Source organism: Camelus bactrianus, chromosome 24 (assembly GCF_048773025.1).
Source record: "Camelus bactrianus isolate YW-2024 breed Bactrian camel chromosome 24, ASM4877302v1, whole genome shotgun sequence".
In the NCBI taxonomy this organism is placed as follows: domain Eukaryota; kingdom Metazoa; phylum Chordata; class Mammalia; order Artiodactyla; family Camelidae; genus Camelus; species Camelus bactrianus.
The window spans coordinates 16,984,058-17,009,187 of NC_133562.1; the positions used below are offsets into that span (position 1 = coordinate 16,984,058).

General features: G+C 43.0%; 1 protein-coding gene across 3 annotated transcripts in view; it reads left to right on the forward strand.

Annotated features, from left to right (window-relative positions):
* Positions 1-5,336: 5,336 nt before the first annotated feature.
* The window catches only part of GALNT1 (polypeptide N-acetylgalactosaminyltransferase 1), a 78,810-nt gene continuing 59,016 nt past the window's right edge, over positions 5,337-25,130 (forward strand). The window contains exon 1 of one of the 3 annotated variants that reach the window (XM_045510834.2): positions 5,337-5,524. The gene's annotated coding sequence lies outside the window, so the exon portion shown is untranslated. Of the gene's footprint in view, positions 5,525-6,156; positions 6,293-25,130 lie in introns of those variants that run through there. The other 2 variants (XM_074352240.1, XM_074352239.1) reach the window with 2 other exon arrangements.

Here is a 25,130-nt window from a genome sequence, read left to right on the forward strand (position 1 = left end):
TTGACACCTTTATTGTGGTAACGCTCCTGGACAGTAAACCACACATATTTCAGATGTACAATTTGATGAATTTTGATAAATGTAACCCTCCATGAAACCACCATCCCAATATAGATAACATTTCCATCACTCCCCAAGAGGTGTGATTTTTGAATTCCCAATTTATCCCTTCCCTCCCCCTTTAAACCCTGGTAACCATAATTTTGTTGTCTATGTCTGTGAAAAACTCGGGTCTGTCTTACTCCAGAGTACCCCTTTTGAATCAAGAACCCATTATCTCTTCCATTTCTCATTTCCAGTTCATGCCACCTGATTTCCTTCTAAGTGATGACTCCCCCAGCCCCCCACCATTCTAAGACTTGCTTCCATTGTTCTTGATGATTTTTGTACCTGACTTAGGTTTTCTTTCTATCTTGACTCCTGCTTTCCCTAACCTTTAAAAAAAATTCACATCGATGGCTTGTCTGACTCTGTTACATTCAGTTTCTTAGGTTCACTTCTGCCCACTGCCTTCTTCACGCTGTCACTGGCCGTGTGCCCAGATGGTACATCCTGTGCCTCATCAGTGCAAGGCCTGTGCCGCCCATGGAACCTCAGGCTTGTTCTTCTCACTGGCTGTCCCAGCGTCTCCACTCCTCCACGCTTGCTAACCTCGGGCTCCACTGAATCTCTGATCTAGCAGTTCCTAGGATTTCCCCGATTTTTCCCATACGACAGACTAATTTATAGCCCATATAAATGTCCAGAATGCATGTGTGGAATTCCCAATAACCAGCAATAAATCTTCCCTTTCCTCTTTGACTCTTAAAAGCCTATTAGAATGCAAGAAACTGAGGGTGACCTTATTTAAAAAAATAGGAATCATCTACAATCTGCTCTAATTTACATTTTAAAACTTTATTCTCAACTTCCAGTTCCAGACCAAGATGGAGTAACGTGGATGGAGCACATTTCCCACTAAGAGCAGCTAAAAGCCCTGGACCTTGTACATGAAACAAACATGAGAAAACTCTGTAAGGCAGAGAGAAGAAGGCAATTGACTAAGGGCCTTGGGATCTGAGGAATGACGGGGTGATGAGTTCTCTGAGTTTTCTTTTTCCTCATATATCCTGGACTGAGTGCTGGACAAGCTGGCATCCTGGAAACACCACAGGAACAGATTTTTAAAAATCCCAAGAAATGCCTTCTCTTACAAGTCAATAGACCAGAAAAGGGGCAACCTAGCGAACTTTCAGACCAGGAACTGCTCTATTCCAGCTAACCCTGCAGACAAAAATGTCACTTTACCCCTGTCCCAGTCAGCAAAGGCTGAATAGAGAGAGACCCATCTTCACCCTGTTATTATAAGGGACCCCTGCTGACCCTTTTAACCCCTAAAGGAGAACCAAGTGTCAGAGAGAACCAAGTCGGGAGCCAGGACTTTCATCCCAGCCCAGGTGACTAGCAAAAAGAAAACAAAATAAAATAAACAAATGGCCCAACTATATGCAAGAGCATTATGCTGAGTGAAAAAAAAAAGCCAGTTTCAAAAGGTCACATAGTGATGATTCCATTATATAACATGCTTGAATGACAAAATGATAGAGATGGAGAACAGACAGTGCTTGCCAGGGGCCAGAGCTGGTGGGGGTCGGGGAGGGGTGGGTGTGACTATGAAGGAAGAGCGTGGTAACCTTTGTGGTGATGGGGTTGTTCTCTATCTTGATGCTGTGGTCGTTACATGTGATGAAATGGCACAGACTGATACACACACATTATACCAATGTCAATTTCCTGGTTTTGCTATTATACTATAGCTGTAAGTTTATAGCTTTCTTACAAATTACAGTTATAAGATGTAACTATTGGGGGGGAAGGATACAAAAGACTCCTCTGTACAGTTTTTACAACGTCCTATAAATCTATAATTATTTCAAAGTAGAAAGTTAAAAAAAAGAGTCATCCTTCAATTTTGATACTTGTGATTGTCATTAATGTTACAACCCAAATTTTTGTAGCTCTCTGCTTTCTGGGGACAATGCTGGGATTTACCACATTTCTCTGCTTCTTTGAAAGTTACATATGTCAGGTGGTTTGATTTGGCCGTTGAAATGCATGCGTTAAAGTGATACTTGGTGAAGCAGTGTTAGGAGACCATGTGCCATCCACCATGTGCCCTTCTACAGTCTCTACCAAGGAGAAACGATGTGCTGCTCTGGATTCTTCTTCAGCCTGAGCTGAAGTCTCCCCTCACCCTCAAAGGACATGGAGTGTGGGCCAGAAAGGAATGTGTAGTTTTAAGGTACCAGGATTAGGGGCTTTTGGAAACAGATATCCAGTACCGTGCTACAACTGTGAGTCACCATTACCTGCCCATCCCTTGCAAACAAATGCCTAAGATGTACTGCTCTTCTCACCAGATCCAAGGCAAGGCACCCTCCCGCCTGCTTATGATTTACATTTGCCACCTCGAGGACTGCCGTCACCATGCTGGCACATGCTCACTGCCTGACCTTACCCATGACCACCACCCAGTGGATTAGCGGAACAAGGCTCCTGCTTCCATGCACCTTGACCCTCTTGTTCCTGGGCATCAGAGCAATGCAGTGGTCATGACAATGACAATGTGCTATGGGCGGGGAGTAGTTAGGGAGAGGAACAAGGGTACCCATGTTCCTGAAGCTTCAGCCACAAGGAAGGACTGCCAGGCCTTTGGTTGCCAAAAGCAAAACAAGGAGTAAAAAAAAAAAAATCATAGAATGATAGCACATATGCACTCTGCATGATCACCTACTTCACCTCTTTTGACTTGTGTGTGGGCTTGTGTTTGCCTATCCCTCTTTTAGGGTCACCCTCTTCTGTTCCTCCCCATCCTGTGAGGACATTTGACACACAATTATGTAATAAATCCCGTCTGTCTTCCTCCCGCCTTCTGAGTGGGTCAGTTATTCTTGGGCACTTCACTCTGATTTAGTCAATTTCCCACATCTCTGCGTTAAGGCCAGGCAATCTGTCCAAGGTGCTATTCTCTCGCTTTCTAGCTAATTGGAAACAGACAACTAATCCTTATTCACAAGCTAAAAGAGTATTAGCCTTATTCAGATAATAATCATTTTAAAGAGGTCCTGATAGAAACGAGTTGATCGTTCACTCAAAGGAGCAGCTTCCCTGCTGTGCTTCTCCGGGGCTGTGGTGAGGAGATGTCAGGGCAGGCAGACTACTTCATGTGGGATAGTCCACTTTCCACGTGTCTCCACTAATTAATCTTCTAGCGATTAAGTTCTTCTATGGTCAAATCACAGAAATCATGAAAAATCCATAAATTCATGAAAAAAAAATCTAAATCATACCATTATCCAGCCCAAAGGTAGCGCTCCTGCTGAAACACACATCTGCACAACTAGAGGAAGCCAGTGCGACCGGGGCACAGGGCCAAGGGGAAACAAGAATAACACTGGGAACGATTATGTCAGTGATTCCAAGCCCTTACACTCCTTGTTGTAAGGCATCCAGCTCTTTCTTGCTCTCAAACATGCTTTATCCTTATCTGCTTTATTTCCAATTCTTTTAGTGGGTAAAGTGAAGATACATTTTTGAATGAGTAAGGGTGGGTAGATTGGAGCGTTGAAGGGTAATTGTGCTTGGTTACATAACCAATCGCCAAAAGTGCATTTTATTTCCTTGTACTATGCAAACAGCACACCATTTTCCCTCTAAGTATTTTTCATTGCAAAGAACTTGTTACAATGAGATAAGGTTATCCTGGGCTACTTAATGATACACAGATTTTGTATTTTAAATGTTTTATTGAGGTAAAGTTTATATACCATAAAATTCACTAGTTTCAGATGCAGAAGTCAGTGGTTTTTAGTATGCCTATAAAGTTGTGCACCCATTACTACAATCCAATTTTAGCACATCTCCATCACTCCAAAAAGATCTCTTGTGCCCCTGTGCAGTCACTCCCCATTCCCACCCTGAGCCCTAGGCAACCACCAATCAACTGTCTGTATAGATTTGCCCTCTGGATATTTTATGTAAATGGAATCATACAATATGTGATCTTTTGCCTCTGGCTACTTTCACTTAGTTTAATGTTTTCGAGGTTCCTCTATGTTTTATCTTCCTTGTAACTTCTGTGTATCTTTCACCCCATTTTATTGCTGAATAGCATTCCACTGCCAAGGATATGCTACATTTTGTTTATCCATTCACCAGTTGCTGGATACCTAGATTGCTTCTACTTTTTGGGTACCATGAATAATGCTGCTATAAATATTTATGTACAGCTTGCTATACAAACATGTTTTCAGTTTTCTGGGGTAAATCCCTAGGAGTGGAGTTGTTGAGTCATATAGTACTTTATATAACTTTTAAAGAACCTAACAAACTTCCAAAGTGGTTGCAACCATTTCACATTTCCATCAGAAATGTAGATTAGTGTTCTCATCTCCTCACCAACACTTGTTATTGTCAGTCTTTTCTATCACAGCCATTGTAGTGGGTATGAAGAGCTTCCTCCTTGTGGTTCTGATTTGCATTTCCCTAGTGACTACTGATGCTGAGCATCTTTTCATGCTATCATTGACCATTTAAATATTTTTTCATTAAATACCTATTTTCATTTTTTGCCCATTTAAAATTAGATTAGTAGCCTTATTAAGATATTAGTTCTTAATATATTCTATTTATTAGTCCTTTATCAGGTATGATTTACAAATCTTTTTTTATCCAAGTCCTTTTTTTTTCTTTAATACAGTTATTTTTAAGAGAGATACAAACTTCAAAGTGAAGTTTCCTTGTGGTACATTAACAGGCCAGTCATGATTCATTTTGTTTCAAAATATTATGTAAGTACTCTTAAAAGGCTACTTTTATTTCATAATACTTGGAAAATGTAGATAAGCACAAAACAGGATAGTAAAATTCCAGAGATAATCTTTGGTAACACTTTTTGCTTACAGCTTTTTGGTTCTGTGAACGTACCTTTATTTAAAAAATGCAAATAGGACCACTTAAATATTGTAAACATAAATCTCATTATTCTAGCTCTTGGCTGGCAAGCAAGCCACACAAATCTCTGAATGATTTAAGTAGAACATTTATTAAAATAACCGTTACGCCTAGCGAGTGACGGAAGACCAGGGCTGCGTCTTCTCTTCAGACCAGGGTAGGCTAGGAATTGGAATCAGTGCCAAGGAAGTGTTTCTCAAGGGGACACAGTAGAAGGGCCCCTCTCAGAACATAACGCAGGAGACACTGCCCCCAAACAGTCCCCATCCCGCAGGGGGCCGAGCAGTTTTTGTCCCCCAAGGCCTGGCTGCCTCTTCCGGCGGTGCGGGTCGGTGGCCTCCCCTGTCGCCGCCCATCCTGGGTCCTGGACCTCCTGCATCCCCGTCGCCGCGCGCAGCGCTCAGCAGGGCCGGACCAAGGCGCCGCCGACAGTCTTCCAGCTGCACGTCCTCCTCGGCAGGCCGCGAGCGGCCCCACCCGGGTCAGGAGCAGCCTCGGCCCCGGCCCCGGGGACAAGGATCTCCTCGGCGCGGTGAGAGCACATTCCTTTCCTCCCACCCCACTATCTGCTCGACGTGAAACGGCCGAGTTGTCTTTCACTTGCTGCGGCAGCCTCTTTGTCCGTCCACAGGTTCAGGTGGAGACCCCACCCGGCCCGGACGGCACGGCCGAGCCCGTCGCAGACCCAGACTCGCCAGGGTCAGGTCCGCACGCGCCTCCAGGGGGCCCTCGCCTCGGCGCCCCGGTTCCGCGCTTTCCCGCGGGACGGGCAGGCAGGGGCAGAGGCGTCGAGACGCCGGAACCTCCACTGCCCCGAGGGAAGAGCCCTGGCCCCGAGGTGGGCTCGCCGCAGGGGCGGGGGCGGCGCATCCGGGTGAGCGCGCGGCGCCCCCGCCTCCCCCGCGCAGCCGCACGGGCCGCCGCCGCCGCCGCCGCGAGCACGCCGCGCGCGGGGAGGACCGCGCCCAAGCGGCCTGCGCGGGCGGCCCTGCGGCCCCGGCCCGCCGCGCTGAGGCGGCCCCGAGCGAGCGGGAGCGGCAGCGGCATGCGGGGCGGCCCCGAGTAGCGCGCCGAGCCCGCGAGGCCCGGCGCGGAGGCGGAGGCGGGCGCGGCGGAGGCGGGGCCCGCGCCGGGCCCGCCCGCCCGCCGGGGGAGCCGCTGGCAGTGGCCGAGTAGGCGGCGCGGCGGACGGCGGCCCGAGAGTAGCGCCCGCGCTGCGGCCCGCGGGACCGCGCCGCGACCGCCCGGGCCGGCCCCGAGGAGCGCCCGCCGCCGCCGCCGCCGCCGCGCGCCGACCGAGGTGAGTGTCCGCCCGCGCCCGGGCCGTCCCAGAGCCGCGACCGCTTGCGCGGGGCCGGCGGAGGGAGGGGAGGAGGAGGCCCGGCCGCGTCCGCGTCTCCGGTCCCTTTGTGGCCGGCTCGGCGGTGGCCGGGGCGCGAGCGCGCTGGGCGCGGGTCCGGGTCGGGGACTCCGGGGCTGCTGGACACGCGGCGTCTCTGGTTGGCAGCTGCGGCGAGCAGCGAGTTTCCGTCCTAGTTTGACATTGAGTTAGAACCGTTTTTCTTTAGAAGACGGAAGTTTGTTTTATTGACCAAAAATACAGCTAAATATGGCTCCTGGTTCGGCCCGGCCGAGTGGTACTTGGAGCCGCGGTGCCAGGCTGACCCCCGCCCGGCCGGCGCGACGGGGGAGGGGAGAGCACGAGGGCGGCCCGGGGCGGGGGCTTCCCGGCCCAATACCCGCCAGCGCGACCTGGTCCTGAATTAGCAAATGTCTGTGGATGGAAAGTAGCGGGCTTTAGGTAATGTGGCAGCGCTTCCTGGAAGAATGAATGAATGAAATGTCATTTACTCATCCATAGTCTATACAGTGCCCATTTAAAGATTTGCGAGGAATTGTGATGATTTGCAATGTCATTGCCTCTCTTACCTGGTCAACCTTGCTAAGTGAAGGTCCCCCTACTCCGAACTTATGACCTTGGCTTCATTCGCAGAGCCTCTAAGCTAACCTGGCAAGTGTTGGCAATGGGCAGAGTAGTGTTTGTGATTGTGAACTGTTTCTGGAGGGCGACAGTGTTACCTTGATCATACCTTATGCTTAATACACTATATAATATAATACCTCTTGTCAAGAACCCTGAGAGGCTTGGGGTAGGGGGAGTGTCTTGTCTTCTTTTCAAAAATGAAGAAGTTGGGACCCTAAGAGATTGTAACTTTCCAGGTCACAAACTAAACAGCAGAGCTGGGATTCAAACCTGAGTCTTACTAATCCAGTGCTCTTTATATCACACCTGTGTCAAGACCTGGATTGTTCATTGTGGTGACCACTAACCACATGTGGCTATTTAAATTAATTAAAATTAAATTTTTGAAAATTCACTAGCCACATTACAAGCATTCAGTAGCCACATGTGACCAATGGCTACTATTGAACAGCCCTTGTCTAGGCCATATATCGATTTATTTTTTCAGTAAATACTTCTTCAGTGTCATCTGTCTATGAGGCAGAGTTTTAAGTTCCGGGTATACTGTGGTGAATAAGAGGCAAAATGTCCTTGGCTTGCATTTTACATGATAGTTTGAAGAATGTTTCTGTGGTACCTTCAGTGCCTTGCTAATTCAAAGTGTGGTTTGTGAACCAGCAGCAGCATCATCTGGGAGTTTGGAAGAAATGTAGAATCTCAGGTCCCAAACCACATCAACTGAATTGAGTGCTGTTAAAGTGATTTAACAGGTCACAGGTGTTAGATCACGGCTCTCAAGTGATTTGTTTTCACACTGAAGGCCTTATTTAGAACACCGGTGATAACTGGGTTTAACAGATGTCCTAATGGATTGTTTGGTAGGGCTCCTAAGAGGCCAGCTGTAAAGTCTTGGCAACACTCATCATTTACACAAATACTTATTAAATGCCTGTCTCCAATAGAGTATAAGCTTTTTGAGAGCAGAGCTTCTTTTCCTTTTCCAGCCATGTATCCCCAAAGACTTCACAGTGCCTGGGACGCAGTAGGCACTCAATAAATGCATATTGTGTATATTAATGAGCCTCTTCAGAAGTCAAAACTAGTTATTCTCAAGCAGTTGCAAGCAAAGCAGTTTTCAGGGCATCAGGTAAGAGCACGGGACCAGAATCAAAATGAAGGTAGAGCTATGTGTAGCTTTTCAGCTCCAAGCCCCAGCTACCCTGGCCTGAGTTTCATTTCCTGCCTCACTTGCATGCCCTAGCTCTTTCCCTTTTTAATAATATAAAATAATGTTTATATATCATATTTAATCATATGTTGGTGCCGTGTGTGTGTGTATATATACATATATACACATATATAGTTTTTTAAGCTAAATTCTGAACTTTATTTGGATTTCACCAGTTTTTCCATTAATATCCTCTTTCTGTTCCAGGAGCCAATCCAGGGTACCACATTGCACTACGTTGCATTTAGTCGTCATGTTTTCTCAGTCTTTGGTCTGTGGCAGTTTCTCAGTTTCTCTAGTTTTGCATAACTTTGGTAGCCTTGAGGAGTCCTGTCCTGGCTGTCTTTGGTGGACAGCTTTTCATAGACCAGTTCTGGGAAAAGGCTCTCATATTCAGGAAAGTAAGGCCATAGCAGGAAGAGCTATTTCTGCTCTTATTTGTTCATGTAATATATACATCTATTATGCTTCTGTAACAACTTACAACTTTAGTATGTTGTTTTCAGTAACAGATTCTTGGGATACAGTTCTTAATTGGTTGATATTCAGAAGCATGTTATAGCATTGCCAGTGTGAACCACTGTTTTAAAATATACTGAGTCTTTATTTTTCTGATGAGTTCAAAGCCAGGCTGAGGTAGAGGAGCCAGAAAAAATAAGAGATTAGCTAAAAGAAGTAGTGGATCAGAGAGGGACCAAGGCTAGTGGAGTGACAGACAATGCAGGAAAGAAGACTGCATTAAAGAGAAGTAGGAGTGAATACTTACTGTTGGTTCATTGACTCATTTAATATTTATTGAGCACTTGTTGTGCCAGACCCAGAGCTAGATACTCAAGATAACTGGGATGGGACAGATTAGATGAACATGCAGTTAAGTACATAATAATTACAACTTGTGATGGGTGCTATAAAGAAAAGGTAAATGATGCTGTGTGAGGGCTTAGGAGCTGCTGCTTTTGGTTGGCTGGGTTGGTGAGAAAGTCTTCTCTCAGTAAGTGACATTTGAACTCCTCTCTCCAGCTTTTGGGGACCTCCCATTGTTACCCCATCTTTTTGTTATTTCACAACACACACAGGCCCCTTTCTCCATAGGCACTGCACTTATTTTTAGCTCTGCGTTTTTATGTGATTTCTTCTTCCCAACATGCTCCCCTCTCCACCTCTACTTGTGGAAGTACTACCTCTTGTTCAAGGATTTGTTCAAATCCCATCTCCTTTATGAACTCTTTCACTGTTGATTTATGCTTCTGTTTGTCACTCTACCTGAGTGTATGGTGTTTGAGGGTAGGGATAAAATAAATCTTAAGTAGGTGTAGAATGATTCCTCCTACTTCATTATTCTTTTTCATATTCCTTTTCAAAATTGTTTTAGCTGTTTGTTCCTTTGCCTATCCCTATAAATTTTAGAATAATCTTGTTTATAATTACAAAATCTTACTGGGATTTTGATAGGAATTGCATGAAACCTGTGTATCAATTTGAGTAGAATTTATGTCTTACTGTGTTATGTCTTCCAGTCTATGAACATGGTATGTCTTTTCATTTGTTTGGACCTTCTTTTCTTTATTTCATCAGCATTGTGTAGTTTTATCATACAAGTCTATGTTTTGTTAGACTTTGTTGGATTTTTGTTAGATTTACATATAAGTATTTGCATTTTGAGCAATTGAAATGGCATTGTATTTGAAAGTTTGATGTCCATATGTTCATTGCTAGTATAAGGAAATATTAACTTTCTTACATTGATCTTGTATCTTGCAATCTTGCTAAACTCATTTATTAGTTCTAGGAGTTTTTCTGTAGATCCTTTGCAACTTTCTAAGTAGACAACCATGTCATGTTTACATAGGGGCAGTTTTATTTCTTCCTTTTCAATCTGCATGCCATTTATTTCCTCTTCCTCCCTTATTGCACTGGCTAAAACTTCCGGGACTGTGTTTAATAAGAATAGTAAGAGAACGTCTTTGCCTTGTTCCTGATCTCAGGGAGAAAGCATTCAGTCTTTTACTATGTTTTGGGTCAGTCTCAGCCAGTCCATAGTGATGCTTTTGGCTAGAAATGCCTAGGGGCACTCCCCTGGGCCGGTGGTGAGGCCCCACACAGACGTTTCCCCTTTTGGAGCCAGTGTTGTGTCTGGACTGGCCCTTGTGGCTCTTACTATGATTGCAAAACACACCTTAGCAGCAGCCATCAGGGAACTTTGAAAAGAAAAGGTTTATTACTCATAGGTGCTGGAGGATGATACGTGTCATGCCTGAGGCCACACTGCAAGGTCATGAGTAGAGGGCGCGGACCTGGGTTTCTGCTTTTATTGAGGTTGAGGGCTGGGTGCCTAGGGTTTTGTGGGTTCACTCTTTATTGGTGAATGTAAAATGTAAGAACAGGAAGGGAAAAGTAAGCCATCAAATGATCAGCTGTCTCATCTACCACAGCTCTCTTAAAAAGGAAAAAAGGAAACTTCATGGGTGGGGCAGTCTGGCTCTTTACCTGGTTGTGTAGCTGGCAATGTGTTATTTGAGATGGATGCCTTTAAAGTAGGTACCCAGACAATCAAAAGCTTAATGTCAGGAGTTTACATTATACAATCAAAAAAGCTAATTGTCAGGCACTTATATTATACACTATTAAGTATAATGTTAACTGAAGGCTTTTTTGTAGATGCTCTTCATCAAGTTGAGGAAGTTCTCCTCTATTCCTATCTTTCTGAGAGTTTTTGTCATGAATGGGTGTTGAATTTTGTCATGAGCTTTTTGCTTTGATTTTATGGTCCTGTGATTTTTCTCCTTTACTATTGATATAATGGAGTATTTTGACTGATTTTTTTTAATTGAGCCAAATTTGCATTATTGGAATAAACTCCACTTGGTCATGGTGTATATAATCTCTTTCATGTTTTGCTGAATTCTGTTTACTAATATTTTGTTAAGGACTTTCTGCATTTATATTCATGGGAGCATTTAGCACTATAGGTTTTCCTTCTAAGCACTGTTTTAAGCTGTGTCTTACGAATTTTGTTATATTGTATTTTTATTTTCACCTAGTTTAATGTATATTTTTATTTCCCTTGACACTTCTTTGACCCATGGGTTATTTAGAAGTGTGTTGCTTAGTTTCCAAGTGCTTGGAGGTTTTCTTATTATCTTTCTATTTTTGGTGTCTGTTTTGATTCTGTTGCGGTTGGAGAAGGTACTCTTATGATTTCAGCTCTTTTAAATTTGTTTAGACTTGTATTGCTCAGAATATGGTCTGTCTTGTTATATGTTCTATGGACACTTGACTAGAATGTGTTTTCTACTGTTGAGTAGAGTGTTTTATAAATGTTTCATAAATATCAGTTAGGTCCATCAGTTGTTGATGGCGTTGTAGATGAGTAGATGAGTTCTTCTACACTCTCGCTGTTTTTTCGCCTAGTCTGTCAGCTCTTAAGAGGGAGGGTTGTTGAAATCTCTAACTATATTTGTGGATTTATCTGTGTCTCCTTTTAGGTTATATCAGTTTTTAGCTTTACATATTTTGCAGCTCTCTGGTGCATACACATTTAGGGTTGCTGTGTTTTCTTGGTGGATTGACCCTTTCTGTCATTACATAATGTCCTTTTTTGTCTCTAGTAATTCTCTTTGCTCTGAATTCTGCTTTATCTGATATTAATATAGCCACTACTTTTCTTTTTCCTTTGATTGCTCTCATTTAATTGTTTGGACAGTATATCCCTTTCCTTTTTCTTTTCTTTTTTCTTTTTTTTTTTTTTTCACTGTCAACCTGCCTAAACTATTACGTTTGAATTAAGTGTCTTGTAGACAGCAGTTGGGTTATGTTTTTTTCCTTTTTAATTGATTCTGGCAGTCTCTGTCTTTTTCATTGATGCATTTAGACCATTTATACTTAATGTAATTATTGGTCTGTTAGAGCTTAAGTCTGCCATTTTATTTTTGTTTGTTCCCCCTTTTTTTCGTTTTTCTGGGCTTCTCCCTATCCTCGACTTCCTGTGGGTTACTTGACTTTTTTTTTTTTTTTAAGAATTCCACTTTATCTATACTGTTTTTGAGTGTATTTCTTTATACAACTTTTTTAAATTAAAAATATTTTTGCTGGTTAATGCAGGTATTACATTATATATACAAAGCTAATCATTGTTTACCAGTGTCATCATTTTACCTGTTCCAATGAAATATAGAAACCTCACTTCCGTATACCTCCCTTTCCCCTCCCCCATTTGAATACAGTTGTATGTATTTCTTCTAAAAACATTTGGAAGTGCTTTAGACACTGTGTTACAGTTTTTGCTTTCACAAACATGAATGAGTAAACTTGAGGGGAGAAGGAAAACCTGTTTACCTGTATTTTTGCTTACTGTGTTTTCTTTTGATGTCTCAGGATTCCTTCCCTTATCATTTCTTTCCTGTTTTAAGAATTTAATTTAGCCATTTTCTAGGATATGTCTGCTGGTGACAAACTTTCTTTGGTTTTCTTCATTTGAGAGTGTCTTGATTGGCTCTTCATTTCTCAAGGATGTTTTCTTTGGGTATAGGGTTCTGTGTTGATCTTCTCTTTCAGCACATAGAAAATATTCCACTTGCCTCTGGCCTCCATGGTTTCAGATGATAAATCCACTGTCTAAATAGTATTTCCTCTCTAGTTTAGGTGTCACTTTTGTCTCACTGTTGTCAGGATTTTTTCTTTATTTTTAGTTTTCAAATGATTAATTGTGACACATATTGGTTTGGATTTCTTTTGGTTTATCCTGTGTGCGTTCACTCAGCTTCCTAAGTCTGTAGGTTTATGTCTCTTTCCAAATTTGGGAAGTATTCACCATTATTTCTTTGAGTGCTTTTTCAGTCCACTCTGTCTTCTCTCTTGTCAAGACTCTGATGATTTGAATGTTAGATGTTTTGTTATGATCCTACAGGTTCCTAAGGCTGTCAGTTTTTCCTTAGTTTATTTTTCTGTTGTTTAGATTGAGTAATTTCTGTTGCTGTATCTTCCAGTTTCTTTGTCACTTTGATTCTGCTATTGAGTTCATCCACTTAGCTTTTTATTTCAGTATTTTTCAGCTCTAAAATTTCCATTTTGTTCTTCTTTATATCTTCTGTTTCTTTGTTGAGGTTATTTATTTGTTTTATTTATTTTTAAATTAAATTCCAAGAGTGCTTGAAATTGCTTATTGAAGCATTTCTGTCACAGCTGCATTACAATCATTCTCAGATAATTCTAACATCTCTGTCATTTTGGTGTTGGTGTCTACTGATGTCTTTTCATTTAGTTTGAAGTGGTCCTGGCTTTTGGTATGGTGAGTGATTTTTTTTTTTTTTTAATTAAAACCTGAACATGTTTATATCATGCTGTGAAATTCTGAATCTTATTTAAGCCTCTGTTTTAGCTACCTGCTTTGGACGCTCCTCCAGCAGGGCAGGGGCGGCCTGCGGTGCTGCCTTGTTACCGTGAGGAGGAACCAGAAGTGCATGCTCCCCACTTGGCCTTTCTTGCCCCAAGAAGTAGTGTTTTGTTACCAGCACATGGGGGTGGAGGTCCAGAATTCTCCAGGGAGATGGTGTGGCTGGGTGCCTTGTTACCAGCTTCCATGGATGAAAGCGTGGGCTCCCTACCTGGCCTCCTCAGCATCACCCTCGTGTGGAGGGGTTGGGGGTGCCTTGTTGCCACCTGGTGAGTATATGGAAATCTGAGCTACGCACCCGAGCTTTGCTGGCCTGGGTGGGGCCATGGTTTTTTTCTGTGATGTTTGTCTGGAGTAGAGTGGTTTTGTCCTTAGAGTTTTCTGTCTTGTTATGATGTGCCTTTTCTGATCCTTTGGCTCAAGAGAGCAGGCTTTTGTTGGGGCTTTTTTTGTCTGTGCCTGTTGGCATTTCCAGTTTGCCAGCTTCTTCAGCTCCAAGTCTGGGATATATGAGGCAACAATAAAACCCTGGGAGGTCACCATTATGTTGTTCCTCGGGCCTGAGGTCCCTTGCCAGTCTGCCTTCTCTCCACATTCAAGGGCCCTCTTATGTTTGTTTTGTATGCAGTGTCCAGGATTTCTAGTTATAGCTATCTGGAGGAATAGGGGAAAGTACATCTACTCCAGCTTCCTGGGAGCAAATGTCCCTGAAGGACCAGTTTTTAACACCCGCCTTTGTCATAGGCTGATTCTTTTCTAGCATATATAAAAAATGAATTACAAGAAAGATGAAATTAAAAGCCTACAATATACAACTTCCACTTTTTTATTATTAGATTTGGTAGATACAAAATCTCTGTCACACTGCTATCAGCATTTCTAAGTGCTTGCTCCCCGTCTCATAGTTACTTCTTTTGGAGAAGGTACAAGCAGTTTGCTGTCTAGGGTCCGCACTGTGACTCATACTGCCTGGGGTATGGCTGCTTGCTTCTTTCCGAAATTAGAGGTCAGTGATCAGCCATTCAGTTAAGTTTCTCCTCTGCTGTTTTCCTTGTATTTTTGTAGGGACATCCTCAATGTGAAATTCTTTTAGTCCTCAAGGAGAAAGAGTGTTTTAGGGCAGCTGTAGCAACAGCAATGAGACTTCAGAGTGCATCTCTGACTTAATGTGACTTATTTCTCCTTTGATTTTTAGAGTTCTTATAAGTCATAGAATAAATTCATGTGAGTGTTTATAAGAACCCTTTATAATCATTGTAATTTATGACGTCTGATGTTACATAGAGAGCATATGATTGTTTTTGGTTCTGGGAAGAGGTCTCAGCATAGGTTTCTGGTATGTAATCTTTTGGTTGACAACCTCAGCTGTGAGACAGACACTCAGGGACTAGGTAAAGCCTTCTGGGGAGCCATGAGGTGATTTGAAGACAGTTCTTTAGGTTTAGATGTCATGGTTTTTGCTAGATTTTTGTGTCTTTGGTAATGACTTCCTTCTTGTTAAAAAAATTTAAAGTGTCAGTTCAGTTATAAAAAAGAGTAGAATTTGCATTGCATTTGTAGAAAGCTACATGCTAAGTTGTTGGATTAGTCTTTGAAAATTGCACATTGCATTTTATATTTTGTTGTTCCTCTTAAGGCTAAAAAGTGAGTGAAGTTTTCCAGGAATGTTGTAACTCATTTTTCCATCTCTCGGAGTTATCAGTAAACACTCTACTAGTATTTACAAGTCCCTGTGCCTAGCAGGACCTCTAGAGGGTGAGAAGGCAGTGTGGTAACAGTGGTAAGGCCTGACCGCTTCAGAGGGAAGTCCATATTCTGCTCATAGTCAGGCTGCAGAATTACTTGTCATTATTTTAAGCATTTCAACGCAAAGGAAACACTACCTGACTAAATAGGACTGTTTTATTTCAACTTTTACCCAGAATTAGGGGCTTTGCCACTTAGCATGGAGAATGGTGGTAAGATGACCAGTCTCTGATCTGAAACTTGGGCGAGTGTGAAAGTAGAGGGAAGAAGAGGATGATTAATTGCAGACTAGCGGTCTTTGAACAGGGCTGGGAAATCCTATGATGAACAGCCTCTGGGGCATTTCAGTGCATGAGCCGTAAGGACACCCCTGGAGAGAAAGAAGCTTTGTGGTAGAAGCTTTTGACTGGAAATGCCCTGGAGTTAGAGGCACTCCTGTGCCAACACTGGCAGTTTATCAGCTGGTGTTGTGAGCTCTTACCCCACAAGGGGAAGTTTGAGGAGTGTTAGAGGAACAGCAAGTTGGTTCAGATGGACAAGGACATAGGCTATTGATAATTGGAGGTGGTGCTACAAACGCAAATAAGACACAGTGTATGTAGCCCTGCTCAGTGCCAGGCACTACTCTAAGTGTTCTGCTTACATTGATTCATTTAATCTTGATAAGCAGCCTTGGAGGTAGATGCTCTCATCATTATCCCCACTGTAGAGATGGAGCCGCAGCCCAGGGAGTTACGTGGTGAAGCTGGGATCTGCACCTGCCCCTGAGTCTGCACATTTACCCTGGCAGTCTGGCTCCAGAGTTCATGGTCTTAACCACTGAACTTGGTTGCTTTGTTAGGACAGTGGACAAGATTGATAGGGCCTTTGAATACTGAGCAGAGAAATACGGATGTTACTTGGAAGACAGTAGGGAGTCGTTGAAGGATTTTGATGAGACTGTTGATTCATATCAGAATTAAACTTTAATATGTGTGTAGATGAGGGTGATTTTTATTTTAAAAGACTAGAGGTAGGAAATGGGGCTGATGCATTAGTCTAGTTGACTGTGTATATAGGAACATATAGGTGCATTTTTAGAGATGGAATCAGATATTCTTGTCACTTTGTGGAGGAAAGAGAGAAGTCAGTCACTCGACCTTTAAAAGAATGTCGTCATTAACAGAAATGGAAAAAATAGGAGTTTGTTTGAAGATAGAAGCGGGTGTGGTGGGGTGAGGAAATGTGAGCCCCAGATGGTCGGGTGTGGTTTGTGTCTGGGTTGGTTTGGCTGAAGTATCAGTGAGAGGTGGCCATGGCCGGTGGGTGTTGGACCCCGAGACAGAAGATGGGGTCACTGAGGATGATCGCGTTAGAAGGCAGCTTGAGTGTTGCAGCCGACAGGCTGGAGTCGGGTGGAAGTGGGGAAGAACGTGGCGAACCCAGCGCTGACTTCGGCCCATCGGGGAAGGTTGGGTTGTGTCATGAAGATCAGTCTCAGTATAAAAGGATAAATCTTTTGGGGGTGAGGCCTAAATGAAGCAGCCGGTTTTGACTAATTCCCAGTCACGCTGAACTATTACAGTACACTATTGTAATATTATGGAAAATGTCCTGTGGCAATACTCACACACATAACAAAAATGTAATAAAATAATATGTAAGAATATCAAGACTGGTCCATTTTCTTAGGACACACAAGGTGGGGTCCACCTGTGATTCACTTGCCCCACACCCGCAGGGATGCTTGGCTGCCGGCCCTCACTTGCTCTGTTCTCATTTACGAGGCTGAGGAAATTTCACAGAAGCTTCTGGGAAAGACTTTTTTCCTTGTGCAAGGCATGGGGAGGAGGACCCCTCTGTTTGTGTAGATTGTCCTGTGTGACTCTGAGGCTCGGAGCTGCTGCAGCAAATCTTGTTATCCAACCCGAGGAGGAAACAGGCTCCAGCGGGCGGCTGAGGGAATTGCAGAGGGATGGAGCTAGAGCTTCTAGGTTGAGCCAGCTCTGAATTCCATCCCACCCCAGACTAACAGTTATGTGAGCCGCTACATTTCCTTATGTGTAAACAGTTTGAGGAGTGATTTCTGTTTAGTTTAAAGCTAATGGCATCTCAACGGATGTCATAACGCGGAATTGCAATGGGAAGAGATAACGAAATTCCTTCTGCTAATTGTTCGAGGTAAAATCCTCAAGATACTCTTAAACAGGCTGGTGCCCTAACATGGCAAGGTAGAAGCTGCATGAATTAGAGTCAGGGGACCTGGGTTGTAGTTTCACAGAAACTCTTTCCGGACTGAAGGCTTAAAACAAGTAACACTTTTATTTATTAAAAAAATGTTTCTGGTTTCTTTAAGATTCTTCAGATTGTTCATTCTCTCTCTCTCTCTCTCTCTCTCTCTCTGTTTCTTTAGCGTTTTATTGTGGGAATTTTCAAATATATGTGGAAGTAGAGTGTTATAATGAACCTTCATATATTCGTTTCACCTCAGTAATCATCAACATTTTGACAGTCTTAAAACCAGTAGCTTTTAAGTGCTTAAAGTTGGCTCTTCTGGCAGACTTTTTTTTTTTTTTTTTCCAGCTAAACTTTGGAGCTAAATTAGGTCTCCCTTGCTTTAAGGTTTCAGTTATCTGCATATGCTTCTTTAATACTGTTCTTTTTAGCATGAAAAGGAGTTAGAAAACTGTGAAAACAAGTCTTTATATTAGCAGTGTGCTCAATTATGAATGTTCAGGCTTTATATTTGTGCATGTCACAGTATGATGGATTCTCCTATACTCACATAGAACCCCCAGATCTCAGTGGCTCATGTACTGGTTGGCTGGGGACTCTGCTCTGCCTCTTCCCTCTCTGGGACCCAAGCTGAGGGAGCAGTTACCGTCTCAAGTGTTGCCAGCACTGTCACAGAGGGAAAGAGAGCAGGGCAAATGGTGCACTGTCTCTTAAAGCTTCTGTGTGGAAGTAAGGCATGTCTTTTCTGTTCACATATCAGGGGCCAAAGCAAGTCACATGGCTACCCGTGTTTTAAGGGGATGGAAAATTGCAAATCTGCCATGTGCCTTTCAGGAGAACCAGAAGTAATGGGTGGATAGCACTAATGATTATCAGAGCATTGTGACAAGTGGAAGATGTCCTCTGCCTTTTAACTTTACATGTAACAGCTAAGGCTTCAAAACTTGTTCACCCTCATGCAACAAGTGTAGGGAGTGATATTAACATTAACTTCACTGTTTTCTTAGCTCTTGTTTATTTAAAAGCCACTTTCAGACCAGTTATTTAGAAAAAGTCCCCAAGAGAGGAAATAACCAGTTTCTAGATTAGACCCCTGTTTTTTTTCTGAAAAATACAGATTTTTACCTCTTTCAGGTGATGCAGTGGACCAGGGAAGGGGCAGGATAATTGTAGCTGCTTTACTTTCCATTAGAGGAAGACCTTTCCCATCTTTTCTGCTCATCCTTTTAAAAATAGCATTTTGGATTTGAATGTTGACATGGATAAAGTCCCAAATCAGACCCTTAGGGTTCAGGACTCTAGATCAGATCTCTTTGTTTATATCTTTTGCTTTTGGAGGCTGGGATTTAAACAGATTCTGACCATCTTGTTTGAGTCTGTCAGTCAGAGCGCCGCCCACGTTTATATCACCTGGAGGAAGCTACATGACCCCCCCACCCCACCCCAGTCCCTGCTCAGAGGTGCTCTTGGTTGGTCATAACTTGATAGCCCTCGGAAATGTGCACCAGACCAAGGCAAGGCCGCCAGGCCAGTAGCAGCCACTGTGATATGACCTGGCTTGAAAAGATAAGTGAGGCCAGCTAGCTCCACTCTCTTCCAGAGAGTTTAACTTTGAAGACTGAGACCAAGGCTCTGAGTCCAGCACGATGCCATGAGAGAGTGAAAAAGTCATGATCACTCATAGGCAGTCTGAAGAAGTGATGAGAAGGAGGAAAGGGACAGAGCGGAGAGTTGATGGCTTAGGGATGAGAAGAGAAGGAAGCAGGCTCCTGGGGTGTTGTGTCATGTGGTCCTGGAGGTACACCCTGCTCATCCTGGCTACTGGTGGACTTTCTGCTTCCCTCTGTGAGGCCCGCACTGTGGTCACTTCTGGCCTGCTTGGCTTGGGATTCCTGTCTTCCTTGCATGTTCTGAAGAGTAAGATTAATTAGGAGTACTTGTTCCAGAGATCCAGAGCAAAGGTAGCTGAGGCAAGGAAGAGCTCTTTGTCTCTCGGGTCCAAGTCTGGACATAGTCAGCTCCTGACTGATGTGGTGGCTCCATGGTTCTCTGGGATGTTGATGGTTCTAGCTCTCTCATCTGCATCCCAGAGTCTAGTCTTTGTCTTCAGGGTCTGAGCCATCACATTCCCGTTCCACGCAGCAGGATGGAGGAAGAGTTGGAGAGGAGGCGAGCTCCAGTTCTTTTTAGCTCCCCCTGGAAGTCGCACACATGGCTTCTCTCATATCAGCTAGAACTTCACTGCAAGGGAGACTGGGAAGTGTATCCTGATACTGGCTGTCTATGTGCCTAGCAAAAACAGGGGGTTCTGTGCCTGCAGACGGGGGCATGGATACTAGACACCTCACAGTCTGCTTGGTGTATCTTGAAAGTAAACTCTTTGCTGCTTGAGGGTGTCTCTGCACGTTGTTATGAAAGGCATCTAAGTCACCTTCTTTGATTTCATGCCTGTTTGTACCTAGGTTTCTGCTCACAAATTGTTTCAGCCAAACCAAGCAAAGATTCATTTGTTTGTTTACTGAAATGTTCTTTTGTAAGTGTCCATCGTGCACTTCAAGTATGGTCTTGGACATTGAGAAGACACAAAAATGAAGCAATGTGTGATCTCTGCCCTCAAGATGCATGCAGTTTGGCAGAGAGTACAAGTAAATGATAACACTGCTGTGTGATAGATGCAGTGGTGATGACCCCTGTCCAAGTAGACGGTGTATGTGCTAGGATGACAGGGCCGAGTACTGGCAGTGTCTTCCACCCCTTTCTTTCTTGAAGACGCGGGAAATGAAGGCCCGCACCCTGGCCCTAACTAAGCACTAGCTGTGGTAGGGGCACTGTCAGTCCAAATTCAGATATTCTTTCCTGTAAGGGCTTCCCATTCTTCCCTTCCAGTGCACAGAGTAAAAGCTTTCTAAAAGCAGCCCCCTAAATCTACCGCAGTGAAGAGCATTCTGCACACACAGTGTATAATATGCATGTAACCGTATGCACGGTGCATTGTGTCATGTAACATTCTTCTCATTACAAACCCGTTACCCAGAAATCCAGTTCCCTAGTTTTATCAATACTAAGATTTCTTTTGGACTTTTTTTTTACGTGACAGTCTTTGTGCGGTGACCGACTTACCAGTGGTATTTTGTTTTACGTTAAATCTTACCCTCGTTTACCTTTTCTCTGCATCTGTCTGTGGAAAGCTGATCTTTGATTGACATTAGTGGTGCATTAGGGAATATCTCCACAATAATCTTAGGTCAAAATGGAGTTTTTATACAAAAAAATTCAGGTCAAAGTGCTGTAAGCTTATCAGAATCTAGGGGATAACATGTGATTAATAAAACATTGTTTCTGCAGCCTGTCTCCTGGGATGTGGAAATAGCTGTTGTTCAGACCTCTTTGTAATGGTGTTTTCTCTCTGATTATTTTACCTGCAGCCCGTTGCTACCATTGAGCCTCTTTGTTTGCTCTGTTAGGTTATGTTAGGTTTATGAGTTGAAAGCACTCCTATACATCATAATTTATTTGGATTAATTATAGCCCTAAATTTTGTTTTACTTCTCAACATCATAGATACTTACTGGGACTGTCATTTTTTTCCTGAAAGAGAATTATTTTTTAAAATGGAAGGTGGGAAAGACAGATACGGTCAGAAGCCTTTGGGAGAGAGCAGTGACTAGGAGACAAAGTGAATTAATTTTTTTATATTGATTATAATCAGCTGCTTGCTCTTGCTTAGTACTGATCTCTTTAGATTCTCTCTTTGAAGGCATACGTTGTAATAATGACATCTCAGTAATACTTCTATTTTTTATATTTAAAAAAGAAGTGAACCCCTAGCATTTGAATTATCTTCAGTGTACGTTTGCTTGTTTTTCACAGAAGTAGAGGATTGTTCGGAAAGTCATTATTCTGAAACTAATGGATCATAGGTCACTTTAGGTGGTGGTGGTGGTTTTGAATTTTCATTATGCTTGGAGCTGTGGAGGGGCACTTTCATGGAATCACAGAGTGTTAGAATTTCAAGGAAGAGGACCATCTGTATAATGCGGGTCCATTGCAAAATGAAAATGTGGGGCCCCTTCTTAAAGAACTCAAGAATTTCAAGACCATGCCAGCAGAGCATTAAACCAAGTGTGGCGCCTTCCTAAGTGTGGGGCCCTGTGTGACTGCACAGGTCACAGGTCCATGAAGCCTGCTCTGCAGGGAGATCGTAGAGATCTTGGAGCACAGGCCCCTCCTTGTATAGACAAGGATGCGCAGCACCTCTGTGCGACTGGACGCTGGTGATGCCTGCTGTACAGCACGACCAGGCTGCAGCCTTACGAAGGGGTGCATCCGAAGGTCGGTTCATTTATTTATTTATGCTGCCTTTAAATCTGTAGGCATATTTAGTCCGTGTAATTTAAAACTACTATCGGTTATTCCCAGCGGTCATCAAAACAATGGCATGAGTGGTTGAAATAAATAATTCCGAGGAATTTTATCCTAAGTTATTTCCCCAATTCTCCATCCAACAAGAGTTCACTTTTCCTTTTTTAAAAAATCTTTGTCATGTTTGTTCTGCTGCAAAATTTATTAGCTTAGATTTAAATTCTTTATTTTCTTGTAAATTCTCTGAGAGTTCTAGTGAGCCTTGAAAGGACCCACAGGAAGGGGAAGGAAGAGAAGCAAAGGGCCTTACTGATCTACAGTGTGGGGTGTGAGCCCTTCACAACTGCAGAGGGTGGCTGTGTGACTGTGGTGGATGTTCTTTTGCTGTAGGACACACGGAAGAACAGGCAGCACGTGTTTGTTACTGAAAATCTGCTGTACGCACCCCTGTCACTGTAGGTTTTTTTAATTAAATTACTTTTATTAGTAATCACATGGTTTTTGTTCTTTTTTTTCCATAATCACTCTCATTAAGGCTGCTGATAGAAATAAATGGAAGCAGCTTGCTACTTGAGCACGATTCATATTCAAATCACTTTAACATTTAAATGTTGATCTGCTGACAGCTCCTTGTGGGGGGCATTTCTATATCTTGTTTCATTAGCTCACCCAATTTTGTATGCTGTTTTAATAAAATTCACTGACAATGTAATGCAGGTTAGACCTGCTCTTCTAGCGCTGAGATTACATTGGATAGCCACCTGGAAGGAACTACTGGAATAGTTTATGAGCAGACAAACTACTCATGGCCCGGAAAAATTAAGAATGTCATGGGGTTACGGGAGTTTGTAATGTCAACAGATACCATATAGTAGAGCTGCCCGTGTCACATAACAGAGATCAGCTCAGTTGATGAGAAACAATAAGAACTAACACCCTTCTGTATTAAATAATTAGGGGGTCATCTTGTACTGTTTTGGTTGCTGTGTGCAGTTGCTAGCTAGAATGCTGAATACACTTCACTTCTAGTTTTTGGCTGACTTTTACGACAGTCTGGGGTGTAACAAGGAGCCTTTGCTTCTGTTAAATGCTGACCTGGGAGCTGAGACCCGTGATGTGGATTCAGCCACCTCTTGCACCATTAGGGTGGAAACAGAATGGGGGATATTCCTGTTGGAGAATGTTGCCCTTTATAAAATATCTCTGAAGTTTACAAAGTGCTTTTCAGTTGAAATTAAGTTCAGTAATCTGATGAGCATTTATGGAGTATGTGTGATGTATAAGGCCCAGTGTTAGACTCAGTGGGTGATAGAATGATGAGATAGAATTCCTGCTACACCTGAAGATAAGACATACAAATAGTTATAGTTAGAATAAAAACTGTGATTCAGTGATTTAGTTATTTATCTGATAGCTATTACGCACCTACTGCTATGAATCATTCTGCTCTGCACTATGAATTCAAAAATGCCTTCCAGGACCCGCAGTCAAATGGGTGGACGGGGCCTGCAAAACTACGACTGGTGGTGATGTCAGTAGAGGTGTATAGAGGGGGACGTCTGAGGAGGTGAGGAACAGTTCCTTGAGTCCCACCAATGTGTCAAAGGCACAGCCCTCGGTCCTGGGTATACAAGCCTCTGCTTTCACAGAGCTTTGGCCCAAATTGTTTGAATTTGGTAGATGGGCAAGTAGAGGCCGTTTCTGATGGAGGAGACAACACAGGTGAAGACACAGAAGGAAGAGACAGCGTGGCCCACCGGGGACTAGGAGTGGTTAGACGGGCCTGCAGAGCAGGGCACCGAAGGAGGTGCGGAGTGGGAGGGGGAGCCTGGCTGGGTTATGCTGGGCAAAGGCCCGAGGGCTCTTCCCTGCCATCTTCCTGTGGCTTCTAATTGCTTCCTTGGTGACACTGCCTCAGGAACGCCTTTCCTTGATCACGCAATGGGAGGGGACTGCCCAGTCCCTTGCTTACACAGCATCTGTCCTTTTTACTGGTTTACAGAGCGCTCCTTACTGGCTGACACTTCTTGTTTATTGTCTGTGTGTCCCGACACTTGGCTGCAGGTCCCTGAGAGCGGGGACCTGGTCTTGCCTGTTTATTGCTGCATCCCCAGCACCTAGAACCTGGCATAAAGCCGGCGTTTGATAAATGTTTGTGGAATCAATGTGAGTATGGATTTTTTTAACTATGAATTTTGGATTTTGTTCTATAGATCAGCAGTTCTTAATATTATTGTTCTCTAGACCCCTTTGTATAACCTCAAAGTTGTTGAAGACCTCAAAGATTTTTTGTTTTGTGGGTTATCTATTAATGTTTATCATATTAAAGATAAAACCTAGAAGTTATGAAGACATTAATTCATTTCAAATAATAATAAACCCATTACCTGTTAATACAAATATATGTTTTTTTGGAAAATAACAGCTTTCCAAAACAAAAAATTAGTGGCAAGTGTGGCTTTGTTTTACATTTGCATAAATCTCATTGTCCAGCTTCTCATAGCTGGATTCTCAAATCTTCTTTTGTATTCAGTCTTTTATGATAGCATATGTCATGTAGCCTCTGAACTCGACTGTGGACTCATGATGGCACGAGAGTAAAAAGGCAAATAATGACTTGATATTAGTGTACAAATAGTTTTGAACTTGCAGACTCCTTAGAAGGATCTTGAGGGCCCCCACAAGGGGTTTCTGGGGTACCATTTTAAGATCTGCTGCTTTACATGGATGGTTTTCTGACTTCTTAGTAGCAGGAGCATGTTTTCAAATAGTATCTTCTACCAAGCTCCAACGTATAGATACAGAGCTGATTGCGTTACAGTGCGTATATGTTGGGGCTTCGTTCCCTGGAGCCCTGAATTCCCTTTCTTTCTCCTTCCTTGGCTAAGCTGCTAAATTGGGGATGCTGTGTGAGAGACAGTGAGGCAGGTGAGCATGTTGTGTTTACTCTGTGTCACTCTGTACCATTGCTAAATTTCAGTATTTTATTTAATAGTGTTTAATATATCATAGTTTACTATGTCTTAATATGAACTACTAGTATTTTATAAAGGCTGTTTTCCCTCAAGTACATGATCATTGGTTTGCTTTCATTAACAAACAAACAAAAAGATTTAATTGCAACCAGAGACCTAATTTTGTTTCTGAGGTTTACTTTTCCAATTTTGTGTAAGTAAGACATTTTAATGAAATTTGCAGCAACCTTATAGAAATAGTTATGTCATTAAACATTA